Here is a 20,088-nt window from a genome sequence, read left to right as displayed (position 1 = left end):
TTGGTTGGTTGTGGCATTTCCTTAGGGCACATGAGGAATGGTGTTCAATGCTTCCTGAGCCTCCATCCCGCATTGTACGCTCCAATTGCATGCTGCATTGCCCTTGGAAAGGAGGGGCAGCTCCACAGCCTGTCTTCTGCATAATGCACCTATGCATTATTGAAGTGTTTGCACTTAAGACGTTTTCTTTCTGCATAGACTCCTTTTTTACTGTGTCCAGAGAGTTAAAAAGTGCTTAATTACTGCCAAACAGACCTTCCTCTTCCTATTGAAGTGTGGTTTTAAGTCAGTTGCTGTTAGGATCTCCACATGGTGCCTATCAGGTTTGCTCTTCTGATTGCCATGGTGCCATACTGATTAACCTCAGCTAAGCATCCAGGACTAAATACTCAGTTCAAATGGGAAGTATCCAGCCACCCAAAACTTTCTTTTCTTTTGTTCTGGTTATTTCAGCTCTGGAGGATGGTATGTCAGTTGGAGAAGGGTTTTATCTGCTGGTAGGATGGCAGGTTCTCAGCCATCCTGTTGCTAATGGAATCATAGAGTCAACAAAATCAGAAAACACCTTTGAGACCATCAAGTCCAACTATTACCCCAGGACTGACAAGACCATCACTAAACCATATCACTGAGGGCCTCATCTACACAGTTTTTGAACATTTCCATGGATGATGATTCCACCACTTCCCCATTTCAACACCTGATTTCCTTCTCTGTGCAGAATCCTTTCCTAATATCCAGTCTAAACTTCCCCTGGCATGGCTTAAGGCTGTTATCTCTTATCCTAACGCTTGTTACTTAGGAGAAGAGGCCAATCTCCACCTCACCACAACCTCTTCTCATGCAGTTGTAGGGAGCACTAAGGTCCCACCTTGAGCCTTCCCCAGGCTAAACAACCCCGGTTCCCTCAGCCATTCCTTATCACACTTATTCTCCAGACCCTTCCCCATCTTTATTGCCCTTCTCTGGACCCACTCCATGAGTGTTAATAATCTCCATGGGTGTTTCTGGCACATACTTATAGGCTTTTATGAGTCAGGACACCCTACTTCAAGCGCTGGCTTTAAAGACTTTGCAAAAATGTTCCTACTTGGGTTTTGGGAATGTCCCATTTTTGCTGAGGATTTGGTATTTGAAGATTTTTCTATAACCCCTCCTCATTTTTTTTTTCCTTGCCCTATTCAGAATCACCAAAAGTGGTTTTTTACTTTCTCTTTACCCACTGAAAGTGGGGATGAGATGGGAAGAGACATTTTTCCTACCTAAATGAAACATAACTGATTTTTGGAGGTTTTTTAGTACCTATATTTAAAGAATTGCTTTCTTAATGTAAAAAATGCCATTTTTCAGTAAAAATACTCTTAAACCTAGAATTTTTCTGACAAATCTCCCCGTTGTTCTGGAAGCCAGACCACTTAGTGCTGTCCCAGCTCAACAGCCTGTGGTGGGTTGACCCAGGCTGGATGCCAGATGCCCACCAAAGCTGCTCTATCACTCCCCTCCTCAGCTGGACAGGGGAGAGAAAATATAATGAAAGACTCTTGGGTTGAGATAAGGATGGGGAGATCACTCAGCAATTACTGTCATGGGCAAAACAGACTTGACTTGGGAGGTTACTTTAAGTTATTAGCAATCAAATCAGAGTAGTGTAATGGGAAAGTAAACCCCAAATCTTAAAACACCTTCCATTCACCCTCTCTTCTTCCCAGGCTTAATTTTACTCTTGATTTTCTCTATCTCCTCTCCCCCAGCAGTGCAGGGGGATGGCAAATGGGGGTTGTGGTCAGTTCATCACACACTGTCTCTGCTGCTCCTTCCTCCTCAGGGGAGGACTCCTCACACTCTTCTCCTCCTCCAGCATGGGGTCCCTCCCATAGCAGACAGTCCTCCATGGACTTCTCCAGTGTGAGTCCTTCCCATGGGCTGCAGATGGAGATCTGCTCCACCATGGACCTCAATGGGCTGCAGGTGGAGATCTGCTTCACTATGGACCTCCATGGGCTGCAGGTGAAGATCTGCTCCACCATGGACCTCCGTGGGCTGCAGGTGGAGATCTGCTCCATCATGGACCTCCATGGGCTGCAGGGACACAACTGCCTCACCATGGGCTGCACCACAGGCTGAGGGGAATCTCTGCTCCAGTGCCTGGAGCACCTCCTTCCTCCTCCTTCACTGACCTTGGTGTCTGCAGAGCTGTTCCTCATACACATTGTCACTTCTCTCTGGCTGCAGTTGCACAGGGGTATTTTCCCCTTCTTCTATATGTTATCCCAGAGGCACTACCATTGCTGACGGGACTGTACCTGAGCAGCGGAGGATGGAGCCTCTTGGAGTGTCTTGGAGCCAGCTGGCATTGGCTCTATTGGACATTGGGGAAGCTTCTAGCAACTTCTCACAAAAGCCACCCTGAAGCCCCCTGCTCTGTTACCAGAACCTTGCCACACAAACCCAATACTCAGCCGCGTTCATTTGACTGCTCTGGTGAGCTCCCCTATCCTGGCAGTAGCTTGTGCTGCTGGACAGTTTGTCCTTGTCCTGAGCAAAGCAGTAAACTGGGAAAGATGGTCTTCAAAAGGACTCTGACTTCTCCTTTCTCTCCCTCGCTCTGTCCCATAAAAGCATTCATCTGAGCAACTGCTTACTAGCACGAGCGCAGTGTTCACAGATCCCACCTCGCAGTGGGATCTCATCACTTCTGGTGATACCCTTTTTATAGTCTATCACTTTCATTCTGTCTCATGTCTTCAGCTGTGAGGCAGTAATTTAACCCCCCATCTGGCGCTATTAATTTGCGCTGATAACTTCATGTCTCTTCTAAAATAGGCTTCTATTTCTAACACACTTGAGAAGTGTGCTTTTTTTAGGCTTTCTTGCTAAAAGAAGATATTCTGGGCTCTACCTTGTGATAGTGCAAGCACTGGTTTGCAGCGCTGCAGAGCAAGTGCGTGCCTCAAATACCGCAGTGTAGATAGCAGTTGTTAGCATTTTGTTCAGCTATTTGAAACACTGACTACAGGGGACCAGTTCTCACAAATGCTGCCATCCTAGTGTCTGAGGGTCTGTGTATCCACCTATAAGACTTCAGTGTGGTGAAACTCTGGCTGGTTCTCAATTTCCTCCTTTTCTGCCGTGGGTTGGTTCATCATTTCCCCCTTTTCTATTAACTTGCTGCAACCCTTAAGAGTAGAGTAGCTTGAGTACATGAAGAACACATATTGCCTGCATGTTCTCCAGACAACGTTGTCATCATAGAATCATAGAACCGGCCAGGCTGGAAAGGATGATCACGTCCAACCATTACCCCAGCACTGCCAAGGCCAACACTAAACCCATGTCACGGAAGGCCTTGTCTACAACATTTGTGAACGCTTGAAGGGACGGTGACTCCAGCACTGCCCTGGGCAGCCTGTTCCAATGCCTGAGCACCCTTTGGGGAAGGAATTTTTCCTAATACCCAACCTAAACCTCCCCTGGTGCAGCTTGAGGCCATTTCCTCTTGTCCTATCACTTGTTACTTGGGAACAGACACCAGCCCCCTCCTGGCTCGCTCCATCCTCCTGTCAGGCAGTTGTAGAGAGCTTGTAGAGACAAGGTCTTCCCTGAGCTGCCCCTAGACATCATGCCAAGTTGTAGGCCTGCATGTGAGTGCCACCCTTCTGCTTCCTTCCCCAGGGTCTGCTCTTCCCCTGTCTGGCAGCAGGACAGAGGAGGAAGAGAAGAACACCCTGCAGGGAGGTTTTTGGCTTCCCTGTCTTTGCCTTTGGTTTTTGGTTGGTTTAAGTTTTGTTTTGGTTTGTTTGTTTCTCTAATTTTCTTTTCATTCTCCTCGTTATTTTCTTCTCATTTGTATTCTCTTTTCCGCTTCTTCAGCCTTATTGGCACAGTGGCTCATTGGTTATGGTACAAGTAACTCGCCTAAGCCCAGGATTTGACCTACCATGTTTGACAATAGTGGAGAGCCTGGTTAAGTTTTGAAGTGTCTCACTTCTCTACTGTGGGAAGCAGATTGATTTGAGGAATAGGCTGCAGGTATGAACGGAAGAGCTCTTTGTCTGGAGAACAGCTGAGCATACAACACATCTCTTGGACATGTCACCACAGAAACAAGCTAGACCACAAAAAAGAAGGGATAGAAACTGAAACCTGTAAACAGCTCTGGAGCCTCACCTTCAGCGCTTGAAGGTCTAACCTCCAGCACCACAGAGTATGTCCTGGCCATTGGATCAGTGTTTTATGTCTTCACTTTTCAAGCTGGGGAATCATTTAAGTTTTGTGAGTAATCTCCAAAGTGCAAGGAAAGGTTTTCTGGGGGCAAGGGAAGAATAGGAATGTGAAGGTATCCTGACTGGGAAAGAAGGGAGCTCTCAAGAATACGAATGTTAAAGAGGAAAGCAAGTGCTACTCCATAAAGGAACAGGGGTAACCATGGGAAAACTGCAGCTACTGCAGATGAGTAGCAGAGCTGCTCATCAATCTAAGGAGCAGTTTAATAACTTTGCAGATAAGTGGTTGCATCCACAGTAAAAAAAAAAAGTACTGGATTTCAATTAAACCCCATATATTGTCACATTCTCCCCCATGGACAATTTCTGAAATCAAAACTGGATAATTTTACTGCTGGAGAAGCAGAAATATGGAGAAGTCCTATCTTCTGTGGGATATTCTGTTCTATAGTGGGTTCAGCTGTTGGCAGGTAACCACTTCTGGCCTTATACTTAGTGAACCAGTTAAATGGGAGGGAAGCACTGGGGTCTTTGCAGCTGAGGGTGTTTATGTAGCCAGTAGTTAAGAGGTATCTCTTCTTCTCCATCTGCACTGTGCCCCTGTCTTCCCATTATTTCCCTGTTTGTCCCTTTGTGTTCTTGGTGTCCCACTGCCTCTAATGCCTCCTTTGTTTATGCCATCACACTGAGGCCCCTGTCCCGAATGGGGCTGAAAGGAATTTTCCTTCCATCTCCCTCTCTTGGGAACATGGTTTCCCTCAGAGCATCTGGGGAATAAGAGGAGAGCAGAAAGCTGGGGTTGAGTAAGGTGAGGTGGGGCTGGGAGGAGACCCCCAAATGCAAAGAAGCAAAAAGGCAGCATAGTTACTGAGGTCTTCAGAGGACGAGAGGTGCTGCTAGGCTCTCCTGACCCATGCTAATATCTATCAGCCTGTTTAATACTGTAACATTAAGTGCCCTGGGCACCAATCTGGGAATTGGGTACTACAGTAGCTAACATTTTTCTTTGTGATGTCAACCTGCTAGAAATGCACACCAGTTCTTGTTTACGAGGCTTAGAAAATGATCTCCATTACCTAAAAGCTGCTCCAGGAGAAGCTATTTGGTACTATTTAGAAGAGTTAATTAAGAAAAAGGCAACTAGGATGCAATGATTTAAAAACGCCTTGCCAATACTGACAACCTGAGGCCTGCAGATGGCCCTACTGTTGCGTTACAAAAGTGATCTAGAGCATTTTCAATTATACTCAGTGCATTCCTGGTGCCTCGAGGGTTTTTTCCACTGTCTCTTTCTTGATGTGCTCATCTCTAAAATGAACTGAACTGACAGGCCCCCACCTCAGCAGAGAGCCAGCCAGGCCTTTTTTATCCCTCCTCTTTCCTTTTTGTTGCGTAGGAAAAACCTCTTAGGAAAATCAGACTCGAGGAGACTTGCTGCCTTATCAGATCTAGTCTCTTGTGGCCACCAACAGCTACGTCGTATAATCCCCTTTATGAATTCACCAAGCGCCATCTTAAAACCCCTGCTTCTCTTCTTGGCATAATAAAAGCCATATATTTTCAGGAATTGCAAAAACAGGCACTATGTCCCAAGAACATGTTTTTAATGTCAAAAAACCTGTAGAAAATCCCCCAAAAGGCTAGGCAAGCAACACATCTCTCCATACAGCTGAGCAAATAAAACAAATGCTTCTCTGGGGAGAACGGCTGTTAGAAGTCAGCGGTGAATTCCAGTTTAATTGGGTTTGCATAGCTTAGTTTGTTTCTTGAGGGCTTTTCACGTGCTCAAGTGTCACTTAGGTGCATACTCTCCAGAAAATCAAATGTTTGGCTGAAATACTCAAATATTCACAAATGTATTGGGGTTGTATATTCAGCTGTCACGTTACCGGTTTGGAACCGGTGCTGCTGAAGAGACAGGGCTCAGTCCCACTCTCCCTCTGCAGCTTAATGCAGCTCTGGCAAAGCCCACAGCTCTGGCAAACTCCTTGTCTTGTGTTATGCCTGGCCACGAAAGCATGATCAAATGAGTGAATGTTTCATCTGCCTTCTGGTCTGAGACCATTTGCTTCCTTGCTGTTGTGAATGTAATACTAATAATCTGGGTTTATATAATACACCTTCCAGCCAAGCCCTTTACAAACCTAAAGGGAACAGTTACGTGTAACCTCCCATTGGATGCAAAGGAAATGATAATCACCTCTGTTGGGAGAATGTTGCATTTTTGGGGCATCCTTTTTTAGGTCACCAAGCCCAGGCAGTGGAGACTGCTATGCCCCGATACACATAAAAACATCTTTCCAAAGGTACGGGACATTTCTACTACATGGGAAGCTGAGAAAGCAAACTAGAAGTCGTTTTAGTCTTAGTTCTTTCTTCTATGGATGGAGGTAATCAAGGCTTTTGACATAGGTTACGTTTATTTATTTACTTGCATCTGAATCCAGATACTCTGGGTGCAACCCCTGTGCTTTAATCACTAACCCACAGTATATGAAGCTAAAGTGACTGTTACTGAACATCTCTCGCCCAATGAACTGTAATAGCTTTCTTACTCTTTCCTGCAAGAACAAATTATTCCTGAGAGATGGCTGTGCCTAATAAATAAAGAGCAGAGATTTCTCTCCTAACAATATCAGTCACCCACAGGGTCAGCGCTGTTCAGCACAGGCAGCCCTGAGCTCAGAGTGGTGTGTGTCCATGTGGGCACACACAGTACAGACATGTACCAGGCAGGATAGCTGGGTCAAACAGCAATCCCCTGATGCCTGCAGAAATGCAAGCTGGTCTAAAGCCTTTGGAGGTAAATAGTGAGGTATCCAAGGAGGTAAATGAGGCCCAGACTAAACCAAAATACACTAATGCAGGAGAGAGAAAGAAAACTTGCATTTTAAGCATGGAGAAGCTAATTTTAGTACCTTTTCTTTCAAAAGATGTTTAAATATGCACAGAAGACTTCTGTTCCTGTTCTAAAAAAAATCCAGTGAATGGTAACACTATTTTGACAGATCAGCTCTTGTGAAGAAGTATACTTTTGTTTCGTGACGTGTTTTAGAGTAGCTGGAGGAAATACATTTACCTCTGTAGGGCAGATCAGTGAACTGGCACCTGCACAGCTCCACTGTGAGCTATAATTTCCAGGAGAGGGGAAGGAACCGAAGGAACAGTTGGGATGATTTCCAGCTGTTTGGGTTATGTGAAAGAATAATAAATTAAATAAAGAAAGGATAATAAATTACCATTTCTGGCACGACTGTGTTGCAATCCAGAAACAGGATTCCTTTTCTTCAGGTGGAAAGTAATTATAACAGGTAAATGCATCATGAAGAAGACATGATATGATTGGAGCCTTTAGTTTTTAAGCCACTCCACACTAGTCTCTTGGTCTCTTTGACAGGCTAATGACTGTGAAAGCCTTTGGAGATTTACTGCCTGGGATTTATAGGGGTATGCTACTGAGCAAATATGGGAGATGGAAGTGATCCTTATAAAATTACAAACATGCCATCCCAAGCACTCTGCAGTGCCTTTGTATATGCACCTCCCTATTATTTCGTAGCTTTTGAGTAAGATACAGCAAATCTGACATTAACTTCCAAAATCACCTACCTGAAGCATCCTTTTGTAATGTCTAGGATATAAATTTTCATTGTTAGCACTGACACAGATTGTGATAACTACCATTTTGCTCATGGATTCTACCAGGAAACTCTGGCACAATAACTTTGTCGTATTAAAAATGACAGTCGTTATAACCATTAAAAATGACCATAATTCTAGTAAAAATGTAGAAGAACAGTGTCCCCCCCCTTCTGTTTTAGAAATGTGTACAGTGAGATTTGACTTTGACCTTTTACACTTCTTCTCTACCTATAATCAGTCTGAGTAGTCAAACATTTAAAATACTTCCTTACAAAACTTGGTGGAAGAAGCAAAATTTTCCTGTGGCAGATTTTATTTTTGGAATGCAGGAAAACTTCCCACTACTTCCCAATTTGGAAGAAAAACGAATGGCTACTGCTAGGAAATGCAGTCTGTGAAATCAAAGTGCACCTGGAAGTGCAGGTTTCGTTCTGTTCTGCATGCATTTGTACAGTTCTGACTTTTTCTGCACACAAATGTGCCTCTAGGAAAAAAACAGCTGTGTCCTGGGCTTTACACCATCTAAAAAGTTCTGCTGGTGTTATGTACCAGCAGAGAGCAGCAGAACCCAACCTGAAATGCAGCCATAACGTGCGGTAGTCCTCCTCCGCTGCTTCATCATCGCTTTCTGTCACCCTTTCCCAGGCAGACCAACTGCGTGAACCTGGGCTGTTCGAATCTGTGGCACTGAAACCAGGCTGGTAAAAAATAGCGTTTGGGAAGGGGGGTGTTTCAACTTCCGTTTATAGAAAAACCTGCTCCTTCAGCAAGTAAACCTGTTTCTGTTTTAAAAATGATGAGCCCCGGCCCTGGAGCTTATCGGCATGTAGTGTAACACAGTACCCAGTTATGCAAAATCAGTAATAAGTTAAACCCCACGTAAAAAACAAAATAGAGCATCCTTAACTATTAAAATAGATAGATAGATGGAGAGAGACAGAGAGAGAGAGAGTCCTTTTCTTTTCAATAGCCAGACAGAACACAGAGTGGTCAGCATCAACTTTCAGCTTTCAAAGCCAAGAACAGCCATGATTAATTACTTAGTATTTCCTTCTTCTCCTCCTTGTTCTTGTATTCAGCTTTCTCCAGTGGGTCACATAAGAGACTATATCTCTCATTATTAAAAAACAAAGTTTATAATGCAATGATTGAATTCTCTTTAGAATCATAGCATGCTAGTATATTTCAGAGGCAACATGTATGCAGCACTTGTTTCCCTTTGAAAAACCTAAACTGCTGAACGTCCTCTGCGTTACAAGTCCCACAAAATTATGTGCATATTTTCCTCTTGGGCTGCAGAGCAGATCAACTCACACCCATTGCTGGGAATAGAAAGCTTTCCATTTCTAGCAGTACACAGCCTGACTGGTGAGCTTATTCAGAGCCTCATGCAAAGTCTACCTCAGCAGTGGAAGTATTTTCCTTGATTTCAACTGACTTCAGATTAGACTCCATGGAATAATCAAAAGCAGAAAGCCACACTCATCATCCTTCACATCATGGTCCTAATTCTTTGCCCAAGTTTGTGTTTCTTTTATCACAATGCTTTTTAGGAGTAGTCAGAAGAGGAATGCAGGTGAGCATGAAGATGAGGAACCAGCAAGTGAAAGCAATGGAAGATGTAAAAGCAAAGCTAAATTTCCTTCTAAAATAAGAGGGCAAGTGGTGTCTCAGCATCAGACATAAGGCCAACGTAAACCAGGAAAAACTAGTTTTGAGCCAATGAAATTGACTTGTCTTTGTGTTTGGTGGAAAGGAAAGTCATGGAAAATTCAGTGGGATGTGGGACAGCATATTGAAAACTGTGATCTGATGAGAGGCAGTTTTTGCTGGTGGGAGTGTGTATCTAAGTAGTTGCAGAGGGAGTAACAAAAGGGTGGTAGACAAGAACTAGGAATACAACTTGTGTGTTTTGGAGAAATGCTTATTGCAATACGATGCAGCAAGCTAAGCTAAGTCTGCAAGGGCAGTACGGAAGAAAGCCAAAGCTTATTGAAGCTAAGGGTAAAGATATCATTTAAGGCTCAAAAATAATGAGCTAAAAAGAAACAAACTATTCTTTGACAACTGATGGCCTTGACAAACTGTATCCAGCACTCCCAGAAGTAGATACGTGAGCCCTTGTGCCTGCTCTAAAGTCCAGTTTCCTAGAGGTAATAATGATCTGCCTGAGATCTGCATCCTGCTGCAGCTCTCAAGCAATGCATCATTCTTCTCCCTGTTAGATGTTCTCAAATGCTTGAACAAGTCTATTGTTACTGAGTGCCTGGCACTTGCCCAGACCAAAGGTGACTGCATTGGCAGTGCTGGATGAAACTTCACAGCGAGGAAAACGCACTCTTCCCAATGGAGGCTGCACAGTCAATCTACATTTGTTGTGGTTTTACCTGACCTCTAACCCTAGAAATCTCTGAAATATGTGTGTATAAATACGTGCTGAGGAAAGTACTGGGCTTATAAAGATTTATGGCAGAGATTCAGGAAAAAATATAAGAAAAGAGCAGCTGTGTGACAAGCCAAGGCAAAGGTAAATCCGTGTCTTCTCTTTCTTGGCTTCCCTACATTCCTGGGAGAAGAAATCATTAATGAGGTGAGCCCTACTCTGTGCCGTACACTTCCCGTTTATCCCTGTGGGTTGCTACATATGTGGAAGCTGTAGCCTGGCTGCACATAAACATGAAAATTGCTGAAGTTGTTCATAGAGATAGGAAAGTACTTGGTTTTGTTACCTTGCTGAGTTCAGGCAGCACAAGCAGTAGGTAGAGACTATGTTTTATTTGCCTTAGCATTTTAATCTTGCTGTTTATTGCCATGTCTAAAGCATATAGAGACAAACGAAAAGCTTTTCATTGACTCAAAAAGCAGCTCCCACCTCCAGTGCAGTAAATCTGCAGATTGGAGCTGTGTCTCATTAGATGTATTTTGAAGGTTCGATACGGACTGGATTTTGCTGCTATTTCTTTCACTGCCTCCATGAGCTCAATGGACACAGAGTCTGGTCCTGACTGCTCTTGGAAATGCCACTCTAATTTTCTAGCTAGTTGTAGAAATAAAGTTAAGCTGTATTTACATTTACTGGGGGTTGCTGCTTAGCTGCATTTTGTTTCATAACAGCCTGAGTTTCTGCAACTCTTGACTTCAGAGGCAGCCTCAAGCTCAAGCTTTTGCAAATCAGACCTGCTTGCGTCTTCGGTTTGGCCACCTCTGTTGTCTTTTTGGCACTCATCCTAGCTATCACACTCTTCAGTGGTCACCTTCTGCCTGACCCTTTCTGCCCTACGCAGTAGCAACAGAAAACCACTACTGCTTTTTCCTAGCCTGGCGCCTATGACCATGATGCAGGGACACGCAGTGAGATGGAAGCAAGTTGCTTCCCCAGCTATGCCCCGGGGGCACTCATCTCCAGCTGGCCTCATACCTTCCCTTGCCACCCCCAGGGATGGCAGCCCTGCACCGTCCTCGTGTTGCCACGGTCGATGGGAGAGTGGCTCCATGCCCGGAGCTAGGATGGGGTGGGCGATGCGGGACAGGCATGTCCTTGCAGATGCTGCAGCCAGGCTGGCAGCAACCAGGTGCGGATTGTGGGGCTGCTCCGCCACCCCCGGGCTGCGTCGCAGACCAGCACCCCGTTTTCTTCCCCCCCCACCACCCTTTTCAGCTGGGAACGAAACCAGCAACAGTTATTCAAGCCAAGCACGTAAATCTGGCAGATCCCGCGGCCCGGGTTTGACGCAGCTTAGCAGTGCAGTGTCCGGAAGCACAGCCCGATCCCCTCTTCTCCCAGTGTTTATTTACCCCGCAGTGAAGTTATCAACTTCACCAGCCATGAGCAGCGCCTAGGGTTTGCGGGAGATCGGGGTGCGGGGGGGCAGAAACAACGACCGGGGTATGGAGGACGGACTGCCAGCGCCGGGTCAGCCGGGGCCGAGAGTGCGGGCGGCTCTGCCGGGGCAGCCCGGGCTGCGCGTTACATAAGGAGCCAGGCTCTGCATCGCTCTGCACCGCAGTTGCGGAGGGCGGGGGGGCGGCGGAACAGGACAGGGCTCAGCCCCCCCAGTCTCGCGGCTTGAGGAGCTCCCGCGCTCGCCGAGACACAGGAGCACGCGTGCCCGGGCCGCCGGAGGGGCAGCGGCGCTGGTCTGCGCGAAGCGGAAAGCGCGGAGTGCCCGGAGCTCGGAGCCCCCGCGGGCGCGGGAAAGCCCCGTAGGGCTGCGCTGGTCCCCGCGGGCAATGCTCGGTCGCGGAGGGACCCCGCGGGTTGGACGTTATGTAACGAACGCCTCGGTTCCCTCTCCAGGGCAGGAGAGAGGCCAGAGCGCTTAATGTGCCGATTCATTTCGGGATCTGAAGCTATTTGCCCTTTTGTTTTGCTTTGTTTTGATCGCACTCCGAGCTGTCGCGGGACCCCGTACAACCACAACTGCTTCTGCCTGCGGGCTCTCCCGGAACGAGTCAGCGCGGCGGCTCTCCCGCCGGGAACGACGCATCCCATGCGCTGTGGAGGGGCTCTGGCAAGCCGGGGACGGGAGAGCGCGGAGCCGCAGGGCTCTGCAGCAGGTCCACGGCCGCGGAGGAGGGGGCACCGCGGCGCTGTCCGCGGTGCTGAACCCCGCCCCGCAGCGCGGAGCCGCCGAGCACTGTCCGCGGTGCTGATACAGCCCCCCCGTCTCCGCCGCCGCCTCTGTCCGCGGTGCTGAAGCGCCGCCGCAGCCCGGCGCGGGGTGGGCGCTGCAGTGCCCCGGGCGGCAGCAGCCCGGTCCGGCCGAGCAGGGCAGAGCGGCCGCAGAGCCTTCTTCTAGCTCCCGGAGTGACTGGAGCTGGGTTCCCTCCTCCTCCGACCTTCCCCTGGCTTTCCTTCTCCTTCGGCCTCTGGCAACCCGCAAGCGAGCCTGGCACGGCGGAGAGGCAGAGCCCAGCTCCCACCCCTGGCTGCAGCCGGCGATGAGGCTGTCCACGAGATTACCCCCCTCTCCCTGCTTCCCTCCATCCCCGCAGCAGCCAAGGGGCCGCAGACAAAAAGCCGAACATGTCTCTCTTTAAATATATCCTTTTTTCCGTTTCATTTTCGTTAATATCCCCCCCCTTCCCGGTGCGCAGCCTGTCCCCCCGATAGTATCCCACCCGTACCTCGGCTTGTGGAGCTCTACGCCGGGCCGCGGCTGCGAGGTCGGTGGGTCGGTGCCGCAGATGGGAGGCAAGGACAGCAGCTGCTGACCTCCCCGGGTCTCCTTCTTCAATGGATCGGGAGCCGTGCCCTCATCAAAGATGGCCGTCCGCTCCTACGTCAGCAGCTTTTAATAGCCCTCCCCAGCGGGGGGGGGGGGGGGGGGAGGCGGGGAGCGGGAGGGGAACGGAGAGGGGCCGGGCTGGCTTGAGTCATCGCCTCCGCCGCCGCACTGCTCCGCGCATCGCGCACCGCCGCCGGGGCCGCCCCTCCGCCGGCTCCCTCGATGTGGAGCAGGGCGCAGGAGCTGGGGGCTGAGCGCGGCTGCGAGTGAACCGCCTGGGGAGGGGGGAAGTGGGCCTCCTGCAGCAGCGATTTCCTCCGCCAAAGGGGTGGTCCGAAGAGGGTATCCCTCTGAAGTCCCTGATACTCCATATATGGCCAATCTACGTGGGCTTCTATTTTTATGTGTGATTTCTTCATTCTCTCCCTCTTTTTATTTCGCAGAACACGCTGCCAGGGGTCTGGGTGTGTTAATCTGATTATTCCCCCTCTCCTCCCTCCCCCTAAGTGAGAGCAGCCAAGCACAAGGAAATTCACGGTTAAGGACATGTGCTGTAACTGATCATTTGAGGGATGGGCTCGAAAACAAGAGCGAGGGAGAAATTCAAAACAAACAAAAGCCTGGGCACGTACGCACAGCAGTGAGCACATCCCACTGCTGCTGAGGAGGGGAACGGTGCCTCTGTTCCAGGAAAGAGCACGGCTTATTTATAATGGATTAATTAAAATATTCATTCAGAGTGTACCTAATTTGGAACAAATGGAGCTGTCTCCTGTGTGATTTCCAATGCGGAGGAAATCCTTTCATTTCATGCAAAATGTATTTTTGTCAAATTTATCTCTTAATGGGGATTTTAATGAGAGATGGGGATTGCATCTGGAATGCGACGCTTTCTTTCATAACCTCAGTCATCCCTTCCTTTCCTTTTCATTCCACAAGCCTTCATGCGTTCATTTATGGAACCATCCAGACCTACATACAAGTGGCGATGTCTCCCTCTACCCTGTCTGCGCCTCTCTTGTGAGCAATAACTGAGCACTGGCTACGTTTAACTCTGACACCGCACGTACAGGCTTTTCTAAATAGTCTGCAGATGACACAGAGTCAAAACATCAGTCCCACATTAGCACTAATTCTACCCTCATCGTATTCCTCCCCCCTTTTTGCCATGGCAAGGAAAACCGGAAGAGAGGGAAGTCTATGCAGCTGTATTTTGGAGCGTGTTCGTCTCGTGTTATGGTTGTATGGGGGTGTGGGAGGGAAGGGAAGGGGAGAGAAGGCGCGGGGGAGAAGAAGAGAGAACTGCGGGTGATTCCTCCTCCCCTGCTCTGTAGTTCCCCACAGAAAAACGTGACTGTAGATCGTGCTTTGTGATTCTCACCCTCTCCTACAAGAATATGTCCTTCAGTTTCATTTGGAAGGAAGCAGCCAAAAGTTTGCTAAATATATGACAAAGGAACTCTCAGGCAAGGGGGGCTCCCTGCTGCATTAGAGTATCTAATGAGCTGTGCACATGAAAACCGCAAGGAAGGAGAGATCCTGTCAGGTTTAAGGGCTGTAAATACAGACTCACAGAGTAAGATTAACACTGTGCAGACACCCCTCACCCCCTAGGTGAGGGTTCTGGAACAGCAGCCCGATTAGGAAACAGATTGAGCATCATAAACGGCAGTTTGGGAAAGCAAGCCTTCCCTGGGTAGCTCATGCAGGGGTTAACAGTAGCCAGCACTTCAGTTAGGTATGCACTGCAGATGGCAAGAGGAATCCCAGAGCGAGTCTCGGTCTGAAAGCCAGGCTGTCCATGCGCACGCAGTGTGCTGTGCAAGTTCCTAGCACATATAGAAGTTAAAAAGACATTTTCAGTCAGACGGCTTGTCTGGTTTGAAATGAAGTATGGTTTCCAAGAGAGCAACGCTAGTACTTATTTATAATTCATATTAACGGTGGATAAGGGAAGCAAAAGAGAAATTATATACTGTTGTTTTGACTAAGCCACCAGCACTGCGAAATTCTGGCTGGGTTTGGATTCAGCCCAATAACGCCTCTGAGAAGAATTTCAGTCCATTGGATACCAGCAGGGATGAATTTGGCTCCTTGTAGCAAAAGCCAGGGAGGAAAACGCAGTGAAGGCAAAGTAAAATGCAGCATAACTTGGGGAAAGAGGGATGGTAAAAGGAAGAGGGGGGAGTGGGGGGTGAGGGGTGGGAGAAGGATGAAAGGTTTCCAGTAGAAAACTGGGTTCCAGTTAAGATTCATTTCCAAGCTCTGCTGCAGCAGAAATCACGTATTTTAATTAAACAACATAGGGCAGAACCATTAAATAGATCACAAACACTGCCCATTAAGCTTAATAGGAACAACTACCTTTCTTACAGCTGTTCTTAAAACAAATGAGGGAAGGGATATATTCCATGTTATTCAGGAATGTGGATGCCTCTACCCAGGAGATGGGGGGGGGGGGGGGGGGGGTATGCAGTCTTTGGCACCGCAGCACTAGGATTTCTGTTGCAATAAGTGCTACTAGGCAATTTTAACTGATGCTCTAGCATCTTTTGAGGATTATTTTTTAGGGAAAAAAGAGGAAATGGGGAATTTATTGACTCTATCTGATAGTATTTGAACACTCATGTCACAATGTGTACAGGAGAGCTGTGAGAAGTGAAGCTTAAAAATGAAGTAGGAGGAGAGAGAAAACCGGAATTTGGTCTAAGAATGATTCAGCTCCCTCCTAATTACTCAGGCAAGTATTCAGCAAGCTGAACAACCAGTACCTGTGGGCACAGCCCATGAATAACAAGATAGGAAACATGCTTTCCTGTGTGTGAGTGGCATGATGTGGGTTCCCATGTTACTAGCCAGGAGCTGGCGAAGGGCAGAGCAGGCAGAGACTGTAGCACATTAGCAGGGAGGAAACAACAGCCCTTGTTTTGTCCACGATTCGAGGTCTGATCACCAGCAGTGGAAGCTTTCAGGCTGCTCACAGAATCACCTTCAGCCTCCAACACGCACGCCTGCGTGCTGCAGAGCTGGGCTGGGAGGCAGCTAAGCGAGTGAAACACCAAAACACTGAGCAGTGCCACTGGCTATTCATCCCTGGGCTCTCCTGGAGCCAGTTGTAACACAAAGACCACTTCAATACCCTCCACCTTCCTCAGACATTTCCAGGTTGGTTTTTTTTTCTAGCAGAGAGGGAAATACCTCATTTACTGAAGTGCTGCTCATCTATGCCTCAAGTATATGGCTGGGAAATGAATTGAACTAGGGCAGAGAGCAAAAAAGAGAGAGGGAAAATGTACCTGCTTTGGCACTGAACGTTTCACAGCCTCTCTGGTTTCTGCATTTCCCCAGGCTGAGATGCCAAGGTATGCCCCAGTCTGTTGAGGGCTGTGCAGTCAGAACTATTTGAGGATCAAGCCTTTTATGCCAAACTCCTAATTACTTTATGTCATTCACTGCTGTTTATGTAACTACTGAATTTTGACCATCAGTGGCACTCGCATCTCTGTGCCCCAGGCTGCTTCTGATTAAATCTGAGGGAATAGCTAGGCCTAAGTTTCATTTTTGCCTTGCATTTTCAGGATCTCTACATATACAGTTAAGCTGTGGGCTGTTTTAAGGACCTCTCTATGATAGGGTGCTCCAATTCAAGCCAAGCCAAGATTCCTCTGAGGCTTATGTTCAGAAATGGAGAGATTTTAACATAAACCATCAGAGATGAGTCCCCATTGATTTCCTGATTATTCTCTTAGTTGTACAGAGCCAGATCCCCAGAGGTGTTTTGGTACCTGATTCCTTATAGAGCAACTAGGACTTACATATTCAGTGGATTGGGGTCTCCACTGCTGATCCCACCTCCCCCTGCCTTAGCTTATTCCCACAGCTACACAGGCTGGTTTGACTGTGTCATTTCCAGCAATGCCAGACTTCAACATCTATTGCCTGATGTGCAAAGGAGAAGTAGTCACAACATAATCAAATCTCTAGGTATTATAGTCTGGTACGGAGGTGGAACTGATCTGAGGTCTCCAGGTGCCTTGCCAATGGGAGTTTTTGGCCAAGCTCAACTGCTACATAAAGAAGGCTCTGTACAAGTCCCACTTGGCACAAAGTCTCTCGAATCACAAAGGTATTGGACATGGAGAAAGGAGGAATAGGATCACTTAGGCTGTATCCCATTTGGTCTATGCACCTTCCCTGGAAGCATTCAAGTCCAGGGTGGTCAGGGTTTTGAGTAACCTGGTCTAGTGCAAGGTGTCTCTGCCCATGGAAGGGGGGGTGGAACTGGATGAGCTTTAAGGTCCCTTCCAACACAAACCATTTTGTGATTTCTATATTTTATGGAGGAAAGGGGATATATAGAGAGGCATGTCTGTATGCCTATGACACAGAAAGCAGGTAAAGGCTAAATTCCATTTTTCATTGAAAACAGTCTCTGCTTTAATAAAATAAAATATCTTCAGGTTTGAGTTCTCCTTCTGTGCAGCTGACTTTAGCTTGGGAAGCATTTCAAAAACTTGTCCAAAAGCTGAACTGAAGAAACACAGAAGTCCCGCAAAGCAGGGCACAGGCTGGACTGAGAGGTGTGAACAGCAGACCATAGGAAAAACTTCTTGCTGCTTTGCAAACCTAAAGGCACCTAAAGGCACCAGGCATTTCTGTTTGATCTCAAACTGCTCAATGCTCCTTCGCCTGCATTTCTGGGCATTGCTGTCACTGGCTGGGATGGCCTGGTTAGGTAAAGCCATTGCCAACTAGGAGTTATGTTCAAGCCTGGTTTAAGGAGGGAGATGAGAGGCATTTGGAGCACAGCTCAGATTGCCTCAGGCCATGGGCTGCAGAGCCAGACTCAAAACTCAACTACTTCCACTGTGACCACGCAAGTGGCTGGAGCAGGGACCCTCTGAGTTCCTGCAGCCACAGACAGTCAGTGCCTTGTGCACACATGGTGCTCCGTAAAGGAGCATTGCAGGCATTTTCTGCCTGTAGAAACAGCAACAGAGATGTGGGATAAAAGTTTGAAAAATACATCTTCAAACTTATCCTCTTAAGGTTTCTTTAATGTCCCATCACTGCTAAATTTTACAGTGTACTGAGTAAAATCAACTGTTGTTTGGTGCTGCAGTCTCTACTTCAGTTCCTTCTGCCTGACTTCTCTATGAGGATGAAAACACAGTAGTCACACCAATATATTAGCACGCGATGCACTATACTTGCAGCTCCCCGATTGATTTTGGCCATATAATCTATTTGACCACTAAACTGAAAGTGAGTGCAAATTAACATGCTGGATTAATCCATGTTTAAAATGAAGTTATGCTTTTGGGGGATGTTGCCTGTTTACAAGAAACAGGCTATTTAGATCTGTGAGCAGACTTTTGGAACTGATAAGTGCAATTCCCTTCATTTGCAGGCTTTGAAACTGGTGGAGCTGTGATGAGTTCAGCCTTGTGATTTTTAATAGCCCACCTGGAGATGAAGGTATGGCTAGTCCTTCCCTTACGGTTGTGATTGCCATGCACATAATACGTGTATTTATTATGTCATTCATTTCACCATTTTTGAATGGTTGAAGTGGTGCAGGAGTACAAACTGCATTCACAATGTACCTGATTATACTGAGTGTGGGAAATATGATTTAAGGAAGGAAACAGAAACCTCACGAATCCAGAAGCAAAAGACAAAAATGTAAAGCAAACCGGAACATCCCTTCTCCTCCCACATGCTGGTTTCTCTCTAAAGATAGACAGTTCTTGGGCTCCTCTACAAACTTAGCAGTTCAGGACCATCAGTTGTCACAGAAAAGGGTGAAAGCCACAGCAGATGATGGTGTTCTTGAAGATGCCAACCCAAACCGGTATGAAGGCTGGAGTTGCCATGTCAGATCATGCCATCGGGTCGAGTGATTTCCTCTGACATTAGTACATGTGATGCTACTTGTTGGGTCTTTCACAAGGAGAAAGATCAGCCATTTCCCTGGGGTCTCGATGTGGCTCACACCCTTCATCTGTGAGGAAGCCTCATCTGATGCAAAGGGGCTGAGCTGTTTTGACCATAATTTTTATCACCTGGCCCTGATTTACTCCATCCCAGCCAGGATGCCTTCTGCTGCTCCACCCATCTCTTACACAGGTAAAGGGCTGATGGGAGCGGTGCTTGCTTTTGATGTGGAGCTTCCCCTTGCATAAACTTTGTCCTGGAGGAACGAGTCTGCAGCACAAAGAAGTGCTGTTGAACACTGATCTTGTTCCTTTCCCTTGCTCTTTCCTTTCCTTGGAGTGTGTGGGAAGGTGTTGACTGTCAGTAGGTCTAGTTCCTGCTCTTCCTTTAAACTGGGTCATCACAACTTACCCTCCTATCTTCTGTAAGGTTCTTTTTCTTCTCTTTTGATATTATCCTTCTGCAACTCTCCCGCTCCTCCCCTTCTTCCCCTTCCCCCATTTCCTCCCTATGTCAAGCAGGAGGAAAGTGGGTCACTTCACAATTTCTCTATTTCAGAGAAACTCAAAGGCATAAAGCAGAACAAACAGGTAAGTGTCACTGATTCAGGGGAGCTTTAAAGATGTTTTCCTCTTGGCTATCTCTTGGGCTTGCTCCACCTCCTCTATTCCCTTTGCTTCCACCCCCCGATGTAACAGCTAGTGCTGCTCTCTGATTGTGTAGTTAAAATTCAAGTTGAGACTAAGTGACTTGGGAAGCTGGAAGTAAGGTTGTTGGATGCTCTTTTTCTTCTCTTTTTATATTTTTGGTTCAACAAGATCACTAAATTTTGCAAAAGGATGGGTTGCATTCAGATATGCAAAGGAGGGAATGATTCAGTGTTGATGCAATAGCTTGCAATAATCTCCCACATCCATAGAAATGCTGCAGAAAAAAGAAGCAAAGACTTCCTCACTTATTAACAGTCTTCATCTGGGAGCTATTTGCCACACAACAGGGCCTTAGACCATTCTCAGACTAAACAAGAGATGTGCAGTCCAGCCAAGCACACAAGCATG

The 20,088-nt window shown here is 47.1% G+C and overlaps 1 protein-coding gene across 2 annotated transcripts in view; it reads right to left on the bottom strand.

Annotated features, from left to right (window-relative positions):
- SNAP25 (synaptosome associated protein 25) overlaps nucleotides 1-13,154 on the bottom strand; it is a 66,688-nt gene extending 53,534 nt beyond the window's left edge. Inside the window, exon 1 of one of the 2 annotated variants that reach the window (XM_062610848.1) lies at nucleotides 12,993-13,154. The gene's annotated coding sequence lies outside the window, so the exon portion shown is untranslated. The remainder of the gene's footprint in view (nucleotides 1-12,992) is intronic. The other variant, XM_062610841.1, reaches the window with a different exon arrangement.
- Nucleotides 13,155-20,088: the final 6,934 nt, after the last annotated feature.

Source organism: Pezoporus occidentalis, unplaced genomic scaffold (assembly GCF_034315485.1).
Source record: "Pezoporus occidentalis ecotype Australia unplaced genomic scaffold, CSIRO_AGI_Poc_V1 ctg10, whole genome shotgun sequence".
Classification (NCBI taxonomy): Eukaryota; Metazoa; Chordata; class Aves; order Psittaciformes; family Psittacidae; genus Pezoporus; species Pezoporus occidentalis.
The sequence above is the reverse complement of the archived record's forward strand: the minus strand, read 5'-3'. Positions and strand labels throughout refer to the sequence as shown.